Source organism: Nicotiana tabacum, chromosome 12, assembly GCF_000715075.1.
Source record: "Nicotiana tabacum cultivar K326 chromosome 12, ASM71507v2, whole genome shotgun sequence".
NCBI lineage: Eukaryota > Viridiplantae > Streptophyta > Magnoliopsida > Solanales > Solanaceae > Nicotiana > Nicotiana tabacum.
The window spans coordinates 74,983,703-74,998,010 of NC_134091.1; the positions used below are offsets into that span (position 1 = coordinate 74,983,703).

Here is a 14,308-nt window from a genome sequence, read left to right on the forward strand (position 1 = left end):
ATTGAATACTCGAAACCCAAACAAAGGGAAGGTGGGGCCGAACTGGGAAGGTCCATATTAAATTATCAAGATTACCGGTAAAGGTTCATACAAGCTCGAAGCAGGGAATGATGAGCAACTTCCAAATACCTGGAACGTGACCCACTTAAAACGATACTACTGCTAAGGTACGATACCATTCTTTCTTATCTTTATACACATGTTACTGTTTAATAATCGGTGTGGCTAACAACTGGTTTCCACCTCCATTTTCACTTATACACCCAAACACTTCTCTTTCTTTCTTCAAACATATCTTCCTTCTACTTTCCCTCACTTTATTATCTTCTCTGTTATCATATTCTCTCTGCAAAATTCTATTCCTATAAATAGGTCCTCCTCCATTGTTGCAAATTAGTCCTTCTTCAGTGTTTCTTGGTGAGCTCTCTTTCATTTAAGATTTTTTTTCCTTTTTCTTATCAAGTCTTTTTTCTTTCCAAAATTTGATGGGTTTCTTTGTCGAGATGGTTAGAACGAGTAATTCTACATAGAGTCTTCTTTCTTTTTCTGTGTTGATAATTTAGTTTAAAGGTATTTTTCTCATTGATTTGAAAAAATATCTTATCGGTTGTTTGCATATCATTTTTCACTTCTTCTTACCGTTTGATATTTCTTGAACATTATATATGTCAGGAGACTCAGGACTACGATATGACCATTCAAAGTTACCGCATGTGAGTGTTTTGTCATTTTTTGCTCATATTATAATTGAATGTTGTTGAATATTGAACGCTCCAAATAAACCTTGAATGCTAGCATAGCCGGGAAATGTTTCCTCACAATTGTTGCTTAGCTCCTGTGCGGCTTACGGTAGTTTAGATTGGTATGTTAACTGGTGCTTAATAGGAATCTTCAATTCTATTCTTGCATTAATTTATATTCATAAATTTTTGGGTGTTTCCTTGTCTATGTAATATCAGCGTGTTTGCTCTCTTTCCTTTATTTAATTAAGTTAACATCTACTATTTTAAGGAATTTTGCTTAAATAAGAAAAAATCTGGACTCTTTTTTTTTTTTTTTTTGAATCTGCAAAATCTGGAGTCTTGATTTAATTTTGGTTAATCTGACGTTCTTGCAAATGTTTTGTTAATGTATTTGACCAATGTAGGGTTATCATTCAATTTTGTCTTTGTTTTTCTAAATACTTAGACTGCTTTTTGGGGAATAATTCATTGCAGTTTTGAAATTATGAAGCTTTGTTCCAAAGGGTTTCCTTTATTCAGACTAATTCAAGATATTTACTCAAACTAATCAACCCGAGATAGTCCAATTTAGGGTTGCAGGATATTCCTGGAGAACTTTATTTATCATTATGAATTTTCATAGTTATCAACTAATAATGGAAAAGGTTATCAACTAATAAGGGGAAAGGACTGGACATGATTCCATGGTTAATAGGGAGTGTACATGTCTGTCATTTTCTATTCCCTAAATTTTGCCTTGTTCCTTTCTTTAACTTATTGCTCCACTTCTCCCTGTCTTTCATGTGCAGCTTATGGAAATAAACCATACATATTTGTGTGAACATCGATCCTAATTCACAGGTACAATTGTGTATCGCCCCATCTTTAGACTAGAAAAAGAGCTTGATTGGCTAGATTTCTGCTAAAGTGTTGCAGAGGCTAATGACATTCTAAAAAACATGGACCAACTTTTTAAAGGAATCACTATATTTATCTATTCAACTAATAATGTGGAAATAAATTCCTATTAAAGTTGTTTAAGTGAGTTAATTTAAGGCTTTAGATTTCCTAAACTGTTAGGAGAAGTAGATGTTTATGAGACTTTAGAGGTTAATGAATATTAGTTGGCTATTTGAGTTGACTCGCTTTATATATCCTTGAAATTCTAGACTCTAGACATGCCCTATTGTAACTTTATTTTTATGTCACGAGCTGTTTTCAAGACTATGTCAAGGAGCACATTCCACTGGTTCCATCTACTGTAGCAACCATATTGAGAATGCAGTAGCATGATTGCTTTGTCAGGGTAAGTATTATGTTTTGCCCTGTCTCATTCATTTTTCTTATACATATCGACCAGGCATGGTTTCACTATTTGAACTTCAAGTGAAATTGAGATACTGCTTTGAATATTTATTTCAAGTAAGAACTAATATTTATGAATGTGCGTGCTTTCCTCTGATTCGGTTTTTTCCCTGGTCTTCCTGAGACTGTTTTTAGAAAACTGGATCCTAAACCTTCTCTTTCTCACCTAGCAAATTAGGAGACATTGATGAATAATGAGAATGTATTTTCATGATTCTGGAGGTCCTTATTTGATGTCAATAAAGAAATTTCTACATTTACTCATGATGACGATTAATTGATTAATTCTTACTATAAAGAATCAAATAAGGAATTAAAGAAAAATTTAAAAGACCGAATTTCGGTAAATTCATGAACTCCGTTAGATTATTCTTAGCTTTATCTCAAAAAGAAAGGTGGTGTTCTGAGAGAAGTGGAGTAAGTACCTCCTACTTTTATAGATTTGGGCGAGTTTGTAGATGAGAATTGTAGTTGGAGTTAGGTTGGAGAGAACTGTAACTCTGTGGTATCCAGTATCACTATAGAAATTAATTTAGAAGTGACATTGTTCTTTGTTGCTTTAGAAAGTAATAGGAGACTGATAAAATTCTTAATTTGATCCATTTCAAAGCTCGCATCTTTTAAGCAAAAGAGAATGTCTGCAGCTGCTTATTTAAGCAACATGTCCTTACATTTCTTGGAAGAAACACTCAAAATAATTGAGAGAATTCATAGGGTAACTTTTGACTGTTGTCTTTCCTATATGAGTTAGTAATTGAAGCTATTCATGGATTATTGTTCCTAAACTATCTCTGAAGAGATCCTATGATCTCTCCTTTCTATATTCTGAATTTCATACGGCTAATTTTAGCATCAAGATACAGAATTAATTAAAGCTCCAGTAAGGGGACATATTTAGGAACCCACTAGCAGTTAGTACTATGTACTCTGCTAATTTTTGTTGTAGGTATATTATTTGAAAATTCGATGTGTTTAAGATTTACGAATATTTTATTAGTATATGTATGTGTTATGTTGCAGGACAAGATCTGAAACAGATGGTTAACAATTGTGAATTGTTCCACTTCTCTTGTTTGCTCTGTTATCCTCTAACAAATTAGAGCAGAATAATATTTTATACCTTTCATATTGGTTCATTGTTATTTTTCCTTTTATAAGGGAGTTTCTATCTTCCCTTAATTTTTTTTGAAGGTTGTTTACCTTGTATTCAATATTTATATTGAGGTGTTAATAAAAACTAATTTATTAAATGTTTGTTGTGTTTACGGTTTTGAATGTTTTTGGAGCACTTCTTTAATAGACACACAAGGATGAACAAGAAGACGAAATCTATAATAAATCTATATTAACATATTCAGAGCACTTCTTTTATAACACTTGTTACACCCCATATTTTCGTAAGAGTATGTCGTAAGTCAATTGATGTATTCTCAGAAATGAAATCATCTTTAAAAAGTTTATAAAGTAAGTTAATCATGTTACCGTGGAGGTTATAAATACTTAAGATCATGAATACCAAGTACCAAGAGGGTCAGAAGGCTTAGAAGTTAAGCGAATTGAAGAAAATAAATTTCGTCGAAAGTCGACAAGTTGGAATGTTATAACATGTACTTTTGGAGTGAGACTAGGGTGCTTAACATTATAAGGAGTTTATGTTATGAGTTATTCTAGTCGTATGATAGTCGTGTATAATGTTTCGAAATCAAGAGAGTTATGGAACAAAAGTTGGCAAAGGTCATCACAAGTTACATTCATAAATGTGCTGAAAATTAGGTCAAATGTAGCTGCGTTTTTCTATAAATATACTTGAAATTACGGGATGATCTACCTACCAAGTTGAAGATCTACGACTCTAGTTTCGAATGGCTTTAACTGTTCCTCGATACAATATCGAAGAAGAGATATCCGTATTTTTGCGAGATTATGCAAGCAACTCTCATTGGACCCACAAAGTCAGTGTAAAACTCCAGCTTGTATTTAAGTCAATACTAAATCGTTTTAACTCATTTTCCTCGTCCAAAACAATTCCTAAACCCTCCTTAATACTCTCCAAGTGTTCCTCCATGATTCTAGGGTGAAAACTTAAGATAAAAACATGAATCCAACGCTAGAAATCCGGTGGTGCTTGCTAGATCGTAGTTCTTCATCTTGTGGCTGTTTTGGAGGATTCTTCAAAGTGAAGTAACCTCAGGTTTCGTGTTGTTCTTGTTGATTAAGGTAATAATCAGTCTCTCCTTCATATATATTAGATTTTTAAGGTGAACTACAAGTGTTTACACGCCAACTTGAACACCAAATGTTGATTCAAGAAGAGAATACAATACCTACAATGTTGTGGTGTCATTGAGGATAGTTGTGGGCTGTACTTAGCTGAAATTTCATTTTGTTTCTACTGGTTAAGGTGAGTATAACATCCTACTATATTTTCTTGAAGTTGTTTGTGCGTTGGTTGCATTATTTGAGCAAAGTACTACAAAAGGAGACTTGAAATAGTTTGAGATGTTATTGATTTTAATGGACTGTTTTGGAAAGGTTGTTTCCATGAACTTTAAATGGTTGGAAACCTTTGAAAATGACTTTCTTATGATGTTGTTATTAATATTATCTACATGTCGAACTTGTTGTTGGTATTGTGAATGAATATGAAGGGAAAGGACAATATAACAATGAAAAGTTGTACTTGTTGTTGTTGTTAGATTGTTGGGCTGTTTGAGGGTGAATTGGGAGATGAATAGGAGGTTTGAAGTCCTCCCATTGTACTTAATATCATTATGGCTATGTTGTTAAGTTAATGAATAAATGTCTTTGGGGTTAAAGGTTTAAAAATGGATTCAATTCGAGCTTGCCGTTTGTCGTGTTAAATAGTAGTTTCATTGGTGATATTTATGCACTTGTTGTTTTGTAGCTTGATTTGTGTTGTGGTGCTGAAAGTATATAGGTGAAGGTTTTATGGGTTCGTGTTGGTTGATGGACTTGGGAAAGCAAGGAAAACATGGGAGATGCTGCCCGTTTTAATATAAAATAAGCTTGTCGTTCGTTATACGATAGTTGCATCTTTCGTAGCTTAACGATATCATTATTATCGTTCATGTAGATTGAAGTGTGACAAGAGGAGTTCAACGTGGTTATTGGACAGATTGTGATAAGGTATATTAAGACAGTTTCTTCTTTCTTTTGATATGATCTAAAGTGAAATTAACGTAGATGATATGCTATTTTATAACGGATCTACTCCTAGCAACTAAGGCTGTCCATGTTTTTCTTTCCTTATAAAGTTATTCTAAGAAAGTATGTGTGATCCGTGAATCCTATTGAAGTTCATATTGATGGTATGATGTCCATAATGTTAATCGAAGGGGCAACGACCTTACGTCACTTTGGAAGGTTGAAATTGTGATTCAATGAGTCCAGCATGCATTATATATATGTATCTATTTTACTCTATGGAGTTGCGCTATAGTCAGTCGGGTACGACACCTATTGTGCAACCACTGATCATTTGGGTTTACCGAGCTCCACGTGACCAGGAATGATTCTACCGAGCCTTATGATGGTCGGTACATTTTTACTGAGTCCTCTTCGAGGCCGGGTACGATATGATGATGACGATGCCCACAAAGGCGTATGTCATTAAAGTTATATGTATATATATGTATCATGCATTTCATGCCAGTCGCCCTCAGAGGCACTCATATGTTATCTCTATCTCTCTTTACATTACTATTCTTATCTATGCTTTCTTATCTTACTTACTCGGTACTTTATTCGTACAGACGTCCTTTTTCTTGGGGATGTTGCGTTTCATGGCTGCAGGTCCCGATAGATATATTGGTAGTCCTCCTTGTAGGCTATTAGCTCAATGGAAGGTGTTGGTGCACTCCACTTGCTCCGGAGTTGCCTATTTGATCAGTATGCTTAGGACATATATTGACTGGTATGGCGGGGCCCTGTCCTGGCCTTTATGATGTTTATGTACTTTTAGAGCCTTGTAGACATATGTCATATATATGGATGATTGTATGGCCTCGTCAGCCTATGATTTGAGTGTATAAATGATCATTTCGGTCTTATAGACCTATGTGTCACATGTATAAGTTAGTATACAATGTTTGGTCGTCCTATGTCGAGTATTCTCTTATGTTTAGTTCTGGTTATCTCATGACGGCCTTTCCGGTTCATTTACCCATGATAGTATGATAAGAAGGATACATTACGTTGGTACTCGGTTGAGTTAGGTAATGGGTGCCCGTCACGGCCCTTCAGTTTGTGTCATGACGAAAGTGGTATCAGAGTTGTTCTATCCTAGGGAGTCTACAAGCCGTGTCTGGTAGAATCTTATTTATGGGTGTGTTGTGTACCACACTTATAAGCAGGAGGCTACAGGGCATGTAGGACTATCTTTCTTTCTTCTTACTTTAGATCGTGTGGTAGAGCTCAGTTGTAATAATTCAGACTCCTAAATTCTATTTTAGTCGTAATACAACGATACCTACATCCAAAAAGACATTTGGTGAGAGATTGAATGTGGCTCCAGCCAGTGTGGTGGCGAACACGCTAATGTCTAAGCTATGATGTTTACCTTGTAGACGGAGGTGGCTGTGGAAGATTTGAGTAAGAGGAACTCGATTTTGCATCATGTTTATGATGAGTAAATGTTAGGTCTTCAGCAGATCATGTGTGTACTAAGATGTGTGAGCTTCTTGATAAGGATCCCTAAGGCTTGAATATCTATCCACCCATAAGGAAAAAAAAGCAAGGAGAGAATCGGAAGGTAGATACAAGTTTCAACAAATAAAAGAAGCAAAATGAAGAATGGTACGAGGTACCCAGTTAGTAAAGATTATGAGTTACAATTCAGGAAGAGACATATAAGTATTCCGAGTTACCTTCAACAGTAATAGAGATATTTAGACTTGACAACCCCCATCTCAGTTATGCCCTATGGTAGCTAACATATATTGTTTAAAAGAATGATGGGATATCAGGATCCTGCTGGGGTTAGAGTAACCCAAAATGGTTGATGGATTGTTAGCGTTAGCTGACATTTCTGAAGGATATTGCAAATATGATAACAGTTCTCCTTGTGAGACACCCAGATGGTGCACTCTAAAAAAGTACATGTCATGACCCAAAACGCATTATAGGTCGTGATGGCGCCCAACGTCGCATGTAGGAAAGCCAACGGTGAACTACCAACTTAATTATGCATTTTATTAATTTTGAAATCGTGAATTTTATTCGATAAGGAAATCAACGCATTAAAATCATGGAAACTTAAAATTTAAGTAGAATAGATAATAAAAGTGTGTAAATGCTAAGCAAAACCACAAACAACTTCTAGAACATCCCAAAACCCGGTGCCACAAGTGCATGAGCGTCTACAAAAGAGTGCAATAATAATACAACATCTGTCTGGAATATAAAATAGACAGGATAAAGTAAATAAATAAGATGTAGGTTCGGTGGGCTGCGGTGCGTAGCATAGAAAGAAGCTCACCATAAAGTCCCCTCAGCAGTTGCGTCTACGCGCCAAGATGGCCACCAAATAAACCTGTCAGATGCTGCACATTTAGTGCAGAAGTGTAGCATGAGTACGTAAATCAGCGCATACCCAGTAAGTATCTAGCCTAACCCCAGAGAAGTAGTGACGAGGGATCGACATCGACACTTACTAGTGGTCCAATAAATAAATATGATAACTCATAACAGATATGAAGCACAACAGTAGTAGTGCAATAAAAACTGTAACTAACATAATCCTCCAAAAATTTCTTTTAACGAAATAAATCTCACAAATCTCATGTGCCATCTCAATAGATCTGAAATATCAAGTGCAATCTCAAACGGATGAGGAATACCATATAAAATGCCAGGCCTCAATAGAAGGGTGATCTCGTGAATATCCACACTGATAGCAGTATAACGCACGACTATGCCGAGGTTGTACGACCCGATCTAGAGTGGCATGTACACTGTATAGGGTCGACCGGCGCGAACTAGAGATGCATCTCAATATACTGCCGAGACGTTTGGCCCGATCCACAGGAAAGGAAGAAACTTATCGAATTACAAGTCACGTGCTTACAACACAGGTTCAGGAGCAAAAGTAAACATGACTTTTACCGTTTATCAAATATCGCCAAACAACTCAAGGTGATAAAGCTCGGCCTAATATATTCCGAAATAAAGTTCAATTATAAATTCACTTAATTAATATAGCAAAATGAGTTCAATTAATTCAAATATTACATGATAAAGTCATATGTCTACCCGGACATAAATATGCTTTTAGCTACGTACGGACTTTCATCACTTTGTGCGTACGTAGCACCCACAACTAGTAGCACATAATAATTTTAATACCTACGGGGCAGATTCCCCCTCACAAAGTTAGACATGAGACTTACCTCGCAACAAAGTTCCATAACCGGTTTCAACGCCTCTCTAACACCTCAAACCAATGCACATCGATCCGAAACTAGTCAAACAATGTGCAAACCAATAAAAATATACTCCCATACTCATAATTGAAATTTTTGAAGATAAACATTACCCAAAATACCACGAAGTCAAATATATAATTTATTCCTAATTCCATATCCAATTTCGTGGTCAAAATCTAAAAATACCATTTCTAGGTTTTCTTCCAAAAATTCCATAATTTCTATCAAATTTCAATGCTAAAATCCATATATAACCCATGTATTTAACTCGAAACAACTAGGAATAACTTACCTTATGATAAATGGAGAAAACGATCTTCAAGAATCACCCCAAATCGCCCCACATGAGCTCCAAGAACTTAAAATTGATGAAATGAGCTCAAAATCCCGAAATTAGATATTTAATACACCTGCTAGGCCTCCTTCTTCGCGATCACGGTCATTATCCATGCGATCAAATTAACAAAAGTTCCAACATTGTTTCCTTCATCGCGATCTCGGCCAAAACCTCGCGATCGCGATGCACAAATTTTGTTTCCTCTTCACAGACACTCTTCGGTATAATAGCCATAACTTTTTGTACAAAATTCCGAATGATAAACGGTTTGAGTTTCTGAAAACTAGATTCAAAGGACTACAACTTCGTTTTTTGGATCATCCTAAATTCCTTATAGATTGCAAGATATAAGCTCCAAACTTCAGACCACTGATAATAGAAATTCCTTCTACGCGATCACGAATTTTCTTCCGCGATCGCGATTCACAAGGCCTGGAACAACACTTTGCTCTTTGGAATCGCGGCCCTTTCTTCGCGATCGTAAAGAAGGATGCACCAGATCTCAGAAACAACGGCTCAAACATGGCGAAATGACCCGTAGCCCATCTGAAACACAATCGAGGCCGCCAGGACCCCGTCTAATCATACCAACCATTCTCAAAACATGATGCAAACCTGCTCGAGGCCTCAAATCACACCAAACAACATACAAACTATGAATCGGTGATCAAAACCATTATTTCAACTTTCAAACTTTCAAACTTTCAAACTTCACCGAACGCGTCCGAATTACACTTAAACATTCTGGAATGACGCCAAACTTTACGTGCAAGTCACAAATCACGATACGAACCTATTCCAAGGCTCGGAATCCCAAACGGACATCAATAAAATCAAATTTCACTTCAAATTAATCTTAGGATATTCTAAAACTTTCAAAATGCCTACTTTCCACAATAAGCACCGAAATGCTTCCAAACCACCCGATACTCAACCCGAACATACGCACAAGTCCGAAATCATCATATGAACTAATTGGAACCGTCAAATCCCGATTTCGAGATCGTTTGGTAAACTCTTCCAACTTAAAGCTTCCGAATTGAGAATTTTTCATCCGTATCAACTCTGAACTTCCCGGAATTCGATTCCGACTATGCTTACAAGGCATAAAACATGAAGTGAAGCTACTCAAGGCCTCAAACCGCCGAACGAAGTGCTAGAGCTCAAAACACCTGTTGGGTCATTACATTCTCCCCTATTTAAACATACGTTCGTCCTCGAATGTGCCAAGAACCCCTCCGGAATTTCCCAAAACCACTATTTAACACCTCGTGCGCCTACCCATGCCACCACAACCCATGTGAATATATTAGCTCGAGCCAGATTGAAGATCCTTCCTACTACCTTAGCCCACAAGCCTTAGAACCAAATTCCAACATTCGAAATTCTTTACGAGACCTCATTCTAACATACGAACACCATATCAATCTTAACCCGCTGTACCAAATATGATCATACACCCATGCTGAAATCACACAATGCACCGCATAATTCGTATGCCCATAATAACATCCTCCAACCGTAGAAGCTACAAATTCACTAACATGATGCCCGTAGTATACCTCATATGTGCATAAGCCCTGATCCAACCCTCGCGATAATGCAATAATGAAAACGACGCATAGAAGCTCATAACCACCTATCAAATCAATAAATCATGGAGTCCTCCGCTCAACAAGAACTTTTGCCTATTTTGAACTGAATAGTGACATTTTTCCTCTAATATACCCTATATAAATTTGATTACACTGATTTCAGGTCCGATAACCTCGTCTCATGCAGTACAAGCTTCTCGGGAAATAAGCCACCTTAAACACTGCCAAAAATCTCATATGACGCCATCAATGCGCCAACAAGCTACAAACTCGAATGTGACCCATAACGAAGAACAAATTCTGGAAAAGAACCATCCATCTCGCGTAACGAATAAAATGGCCAAACAGATGCTATGAACCTATCTTAGAGATGAGAAAAAAGGCACACAAAATAAGTATAAGAAACCATACTCAACATCTCATTGTTGCGGCGTGCAACCCGATCCACACATGACACCATTGCGGCATGCAACCCGATCCAAACATGACACCGTTGTGGCGTGCAACCTGATCCAAACATGACACTGTTGCGACATACAACCCGATCCAAATATGACATTATTGTGGCATGCAACCCGATCCAAACAACATACTCGTGGCGGCATGCCACCCGATCCACACATATCAATAAATAGGGAAATACCCATCAAGCCCTAATGCTCATACCTATGAAATACCTGAATATCGACCACAACCACTCCAAGTGCATAAATACAACCCTAGGGCAACAGATAGTGCCATGCACTACAAAAACTTAATCACGATTAAGGTGCAATAAACGACTTGCACCTAGAGAGCCATCTTGCTCATATAACACCACAAGCTACACGGGATCACAACACATGTGCGAAGAATCAAGCCGTCTTACAACCCACATGGCATAATAGAGTATTACATAGAATAGATGACGACAAGAATAACATCTAACACCCGAAGACTCCTCCATAAGCAATGCTATGCTGAATGAACACATCTGACCTGATGTAGAGCATACATTCACATTAAATATACTAACGGACCTCAAGCTGATTCCGATCATCCCATACTAGGCCAATAACCTTTTAAGGATCCACAATGACCCTATTCATGATACATACAAGTAGTCGTCAAATTCGGAACAAACTCCCACAGTCCACAACCCAAGAAATAGAGCGCCTCTCAGTCATAACCTCTCCTATTGGCGACAGTACCAAAATCTCCATACCTGATTTCAATCTCTAACAATCAAATGACTAACATGTCACACTTATACAATCTTCCCGCGGGATATACTCCCGCAACCTTCCGCACCAGGTAGTAAAATCTGAACATTAATGGCCACCGATCATGCTATTTCTATAATACTAGCCAAGCATCCGCATTTCAATACCCAACACTCCTACAATAAAACAGACCATCCTCAGGCTGCCCAAAAATAGTGCCAGCATACTCTGAACATCTGAAATCCTCCCCCACTCCTCCAAGCTCGTGACTTTTTTTATCAACACCGAATCGCAACCTTGATCCTCAACTTCCAATTTCTATATCGCTCACTGCACCTATCATGCCGCTACGCGAGAGTACACGAATTTTATCATAACTACTGAGCCACCAATAGAATAAACACTTCATCATATAGAAGCCATTCACTCAACGAATTTTAGAGAAAAAATTGTAACACGTAACCGAATTCCCATAATCACAGAAAATGCAAACCTCCAGTTGTCGTCTAAGCCGCCATAACTCTTCTGGGATTCATTTACACATAACAAGGCCATCAGAATCAAATACCTCCAAATCAATCAAATTACGGTGGTTGTCAAGCATGCACAAACAATCAGGAATCACCTATATAGCCTTACCACCCCGAAGGAACCGATCATTTCCACAACCATGTTGATTCAAACCACTACTAACTGACTCAGATTCTTCTAATTTACTCTTGACTTGCCTTTGAAATAATAGTTCTACTCAAATGCATAACGGACCTCAAACAACACTCATCCCAAGTGACCCGAATCACGAGACCACATCGTCTCAATACCCATCAGCCATCTCATACCCTCCTTATGCACTCAATAGTATCTCCAACTGATACACCCGTTCTGAAAGACCTCCTGCGAATCCGAAGTTGTTTCTTCCATCTCTCTAATGTCGCATCGCAGACCCGATGACATTCATAGAAATACTCCAAGCCTCTTTCACACTTTGCTGCAAAACTAATTCCTTAGTCACACAACGAACTCGAAAATCCTTAGGCACCGCACTTTACTTCTTGAACCCACTAGAACCATTGTTGAGAGTCACCCACTCTGACCTAGTCCCGAATATATAGATAGACCCCAGTGCTCCGGTAGCACACGAATACCCCAGAAGAAGCAATTGAATGACTCTCTTTTCTTAATCATAACTAATCTGCCAATGTACCAATAACCCGATACTGCCAAGGCACACCATCATGTGACCTAATCGTAGAAGGTGGACTCCCTCACTTAGATTTAAGCCACAATTACATAAATCCATAATTCACAATGACTCCTCCTCCTTGGTTACCGTGATTTCGCACCGTCGATCCGCCAAATTCCTCACAATCTCTTGTTAAACTTGCATGACATAACTCGAATTACCATCTCCAAACACACACTCGACCTCCTCATTGTTACACCATCTTATTCAAGTGATCCCAGCTCACATCGTAGTACATACTTCATGTTGGATAGAAAATAAAGTTCTTTAGAGGACCTTTACTAGGAATCATGCAACTTGTAACACCTCACAGGAGATATCCCACTTGTGTGACCCCATATCGACATCTTCGAACGACATTTCCCTGATTACAGCCATCGCGAAATCAGTTAATCCTCCTGAGCCCATGCTCGCCCACCAGTTGAAAGCGCCCACTCTTTCCTATCAACATCAAATAAAGGTCCAGCGATGCATCCAAAACTCGAAGTCATATTATATCCCAAGCAAACTCTTTCCATCATATTCAAACTTTGGAAGTACAAAGCCGTTATCTCGAACAAAATACACAGATTTAGTCCATTTTTAACATGGCCATAATCACTCCAATCTTTTTGGAAGCATGTGTCCATCCTACCACAAAAATCCATACGATACGCTAACATTCTCACTCTGAGTTAACCATCTTTCGAAGTAAACTACTCGACCTCTAGAAATTCAACCTCCGCGAGACACCTCCCACCATGTCCTTCCTCATTTTTCTTTGCCCAAATACTGCCTCAAATCTTAATCCATCTCTGTAGCACCCGAACTGATAAATGCCACCAACTATGAGCCTCCATAAAGATCATCCCTCTTGAACCATTCAACACCGGAAGCACCGATCCAACCCCGAATCCGCCACACATCACCATCTCTGATAACTGCCTCTTAGGTACCATTCCACAATACCCTGCCCCGAAAGTAAACCAATGAAGACCATCACATCGATGAGCCTCAGTACATTCAACCAAGGATGACGACACCACAATATTAAGAAGAGTTCCACTAAATTAGGAAATATCAAATCTCGCGACTCCATCAACCAACGCCTGAAAATCTATAGTCTAATTGCCTCTCCTCCGCTGGAATCAAATGTCGAATCTCCCAATCTTGAACTGATTATTCCTCCTCCTGAATTATTCATTGTCGCTACACATAAGTAAGCATATTACAATTCACACCGGCACTACGTGATAATAATGCATGAACAGCACAATACACTGTGCATAGCCTCAAAACTGTAGGCAACATCAATACTGGGCTGAAATGACAGAACACTTTTCCATAAGGTGACGATAATAGTCTACCTGCATACTCAGGGAAAAACATCATGCACCACATCTGTAGCATTTTCACAACTCG

At 38.0% G+C, this 14,308-nt stretch overlaps 1 long non-coding RNA gene across 2 annotated transcripts; it reads left to right on the forward strand.

Annotated features, from left to right (window-relative positions):
- The first annotated feature begins 206 nt into the window (after positions 1–206).
- LOC107816964 (uncharacterized) lies at positions 207–6,159 on the forward strand. Of its 2 annotated transcripts, XR_001655095.2 has the most exons (6): positions 207–417; positions 673–713; positions 1,532–1,583; positions 1,946–2,028; positions 5,182–5,234; positions 5,861–6,159. It is a non-coding gene; the product is annotated as an uncharacterized LOC107816964 (long non-coding RNA). The 2 variants fall into 2 exon arrangements; XR_012697365.1 differs by lacking the exons at positions 5,182–5,234; positions 5,861–6,159 and adding an exon at positions 3,108–3,223 and having other exon boundaries at positions 1,532–2,028.
- Positions 6,160–14,308: the final 8,149 nt, after the last annotated feature.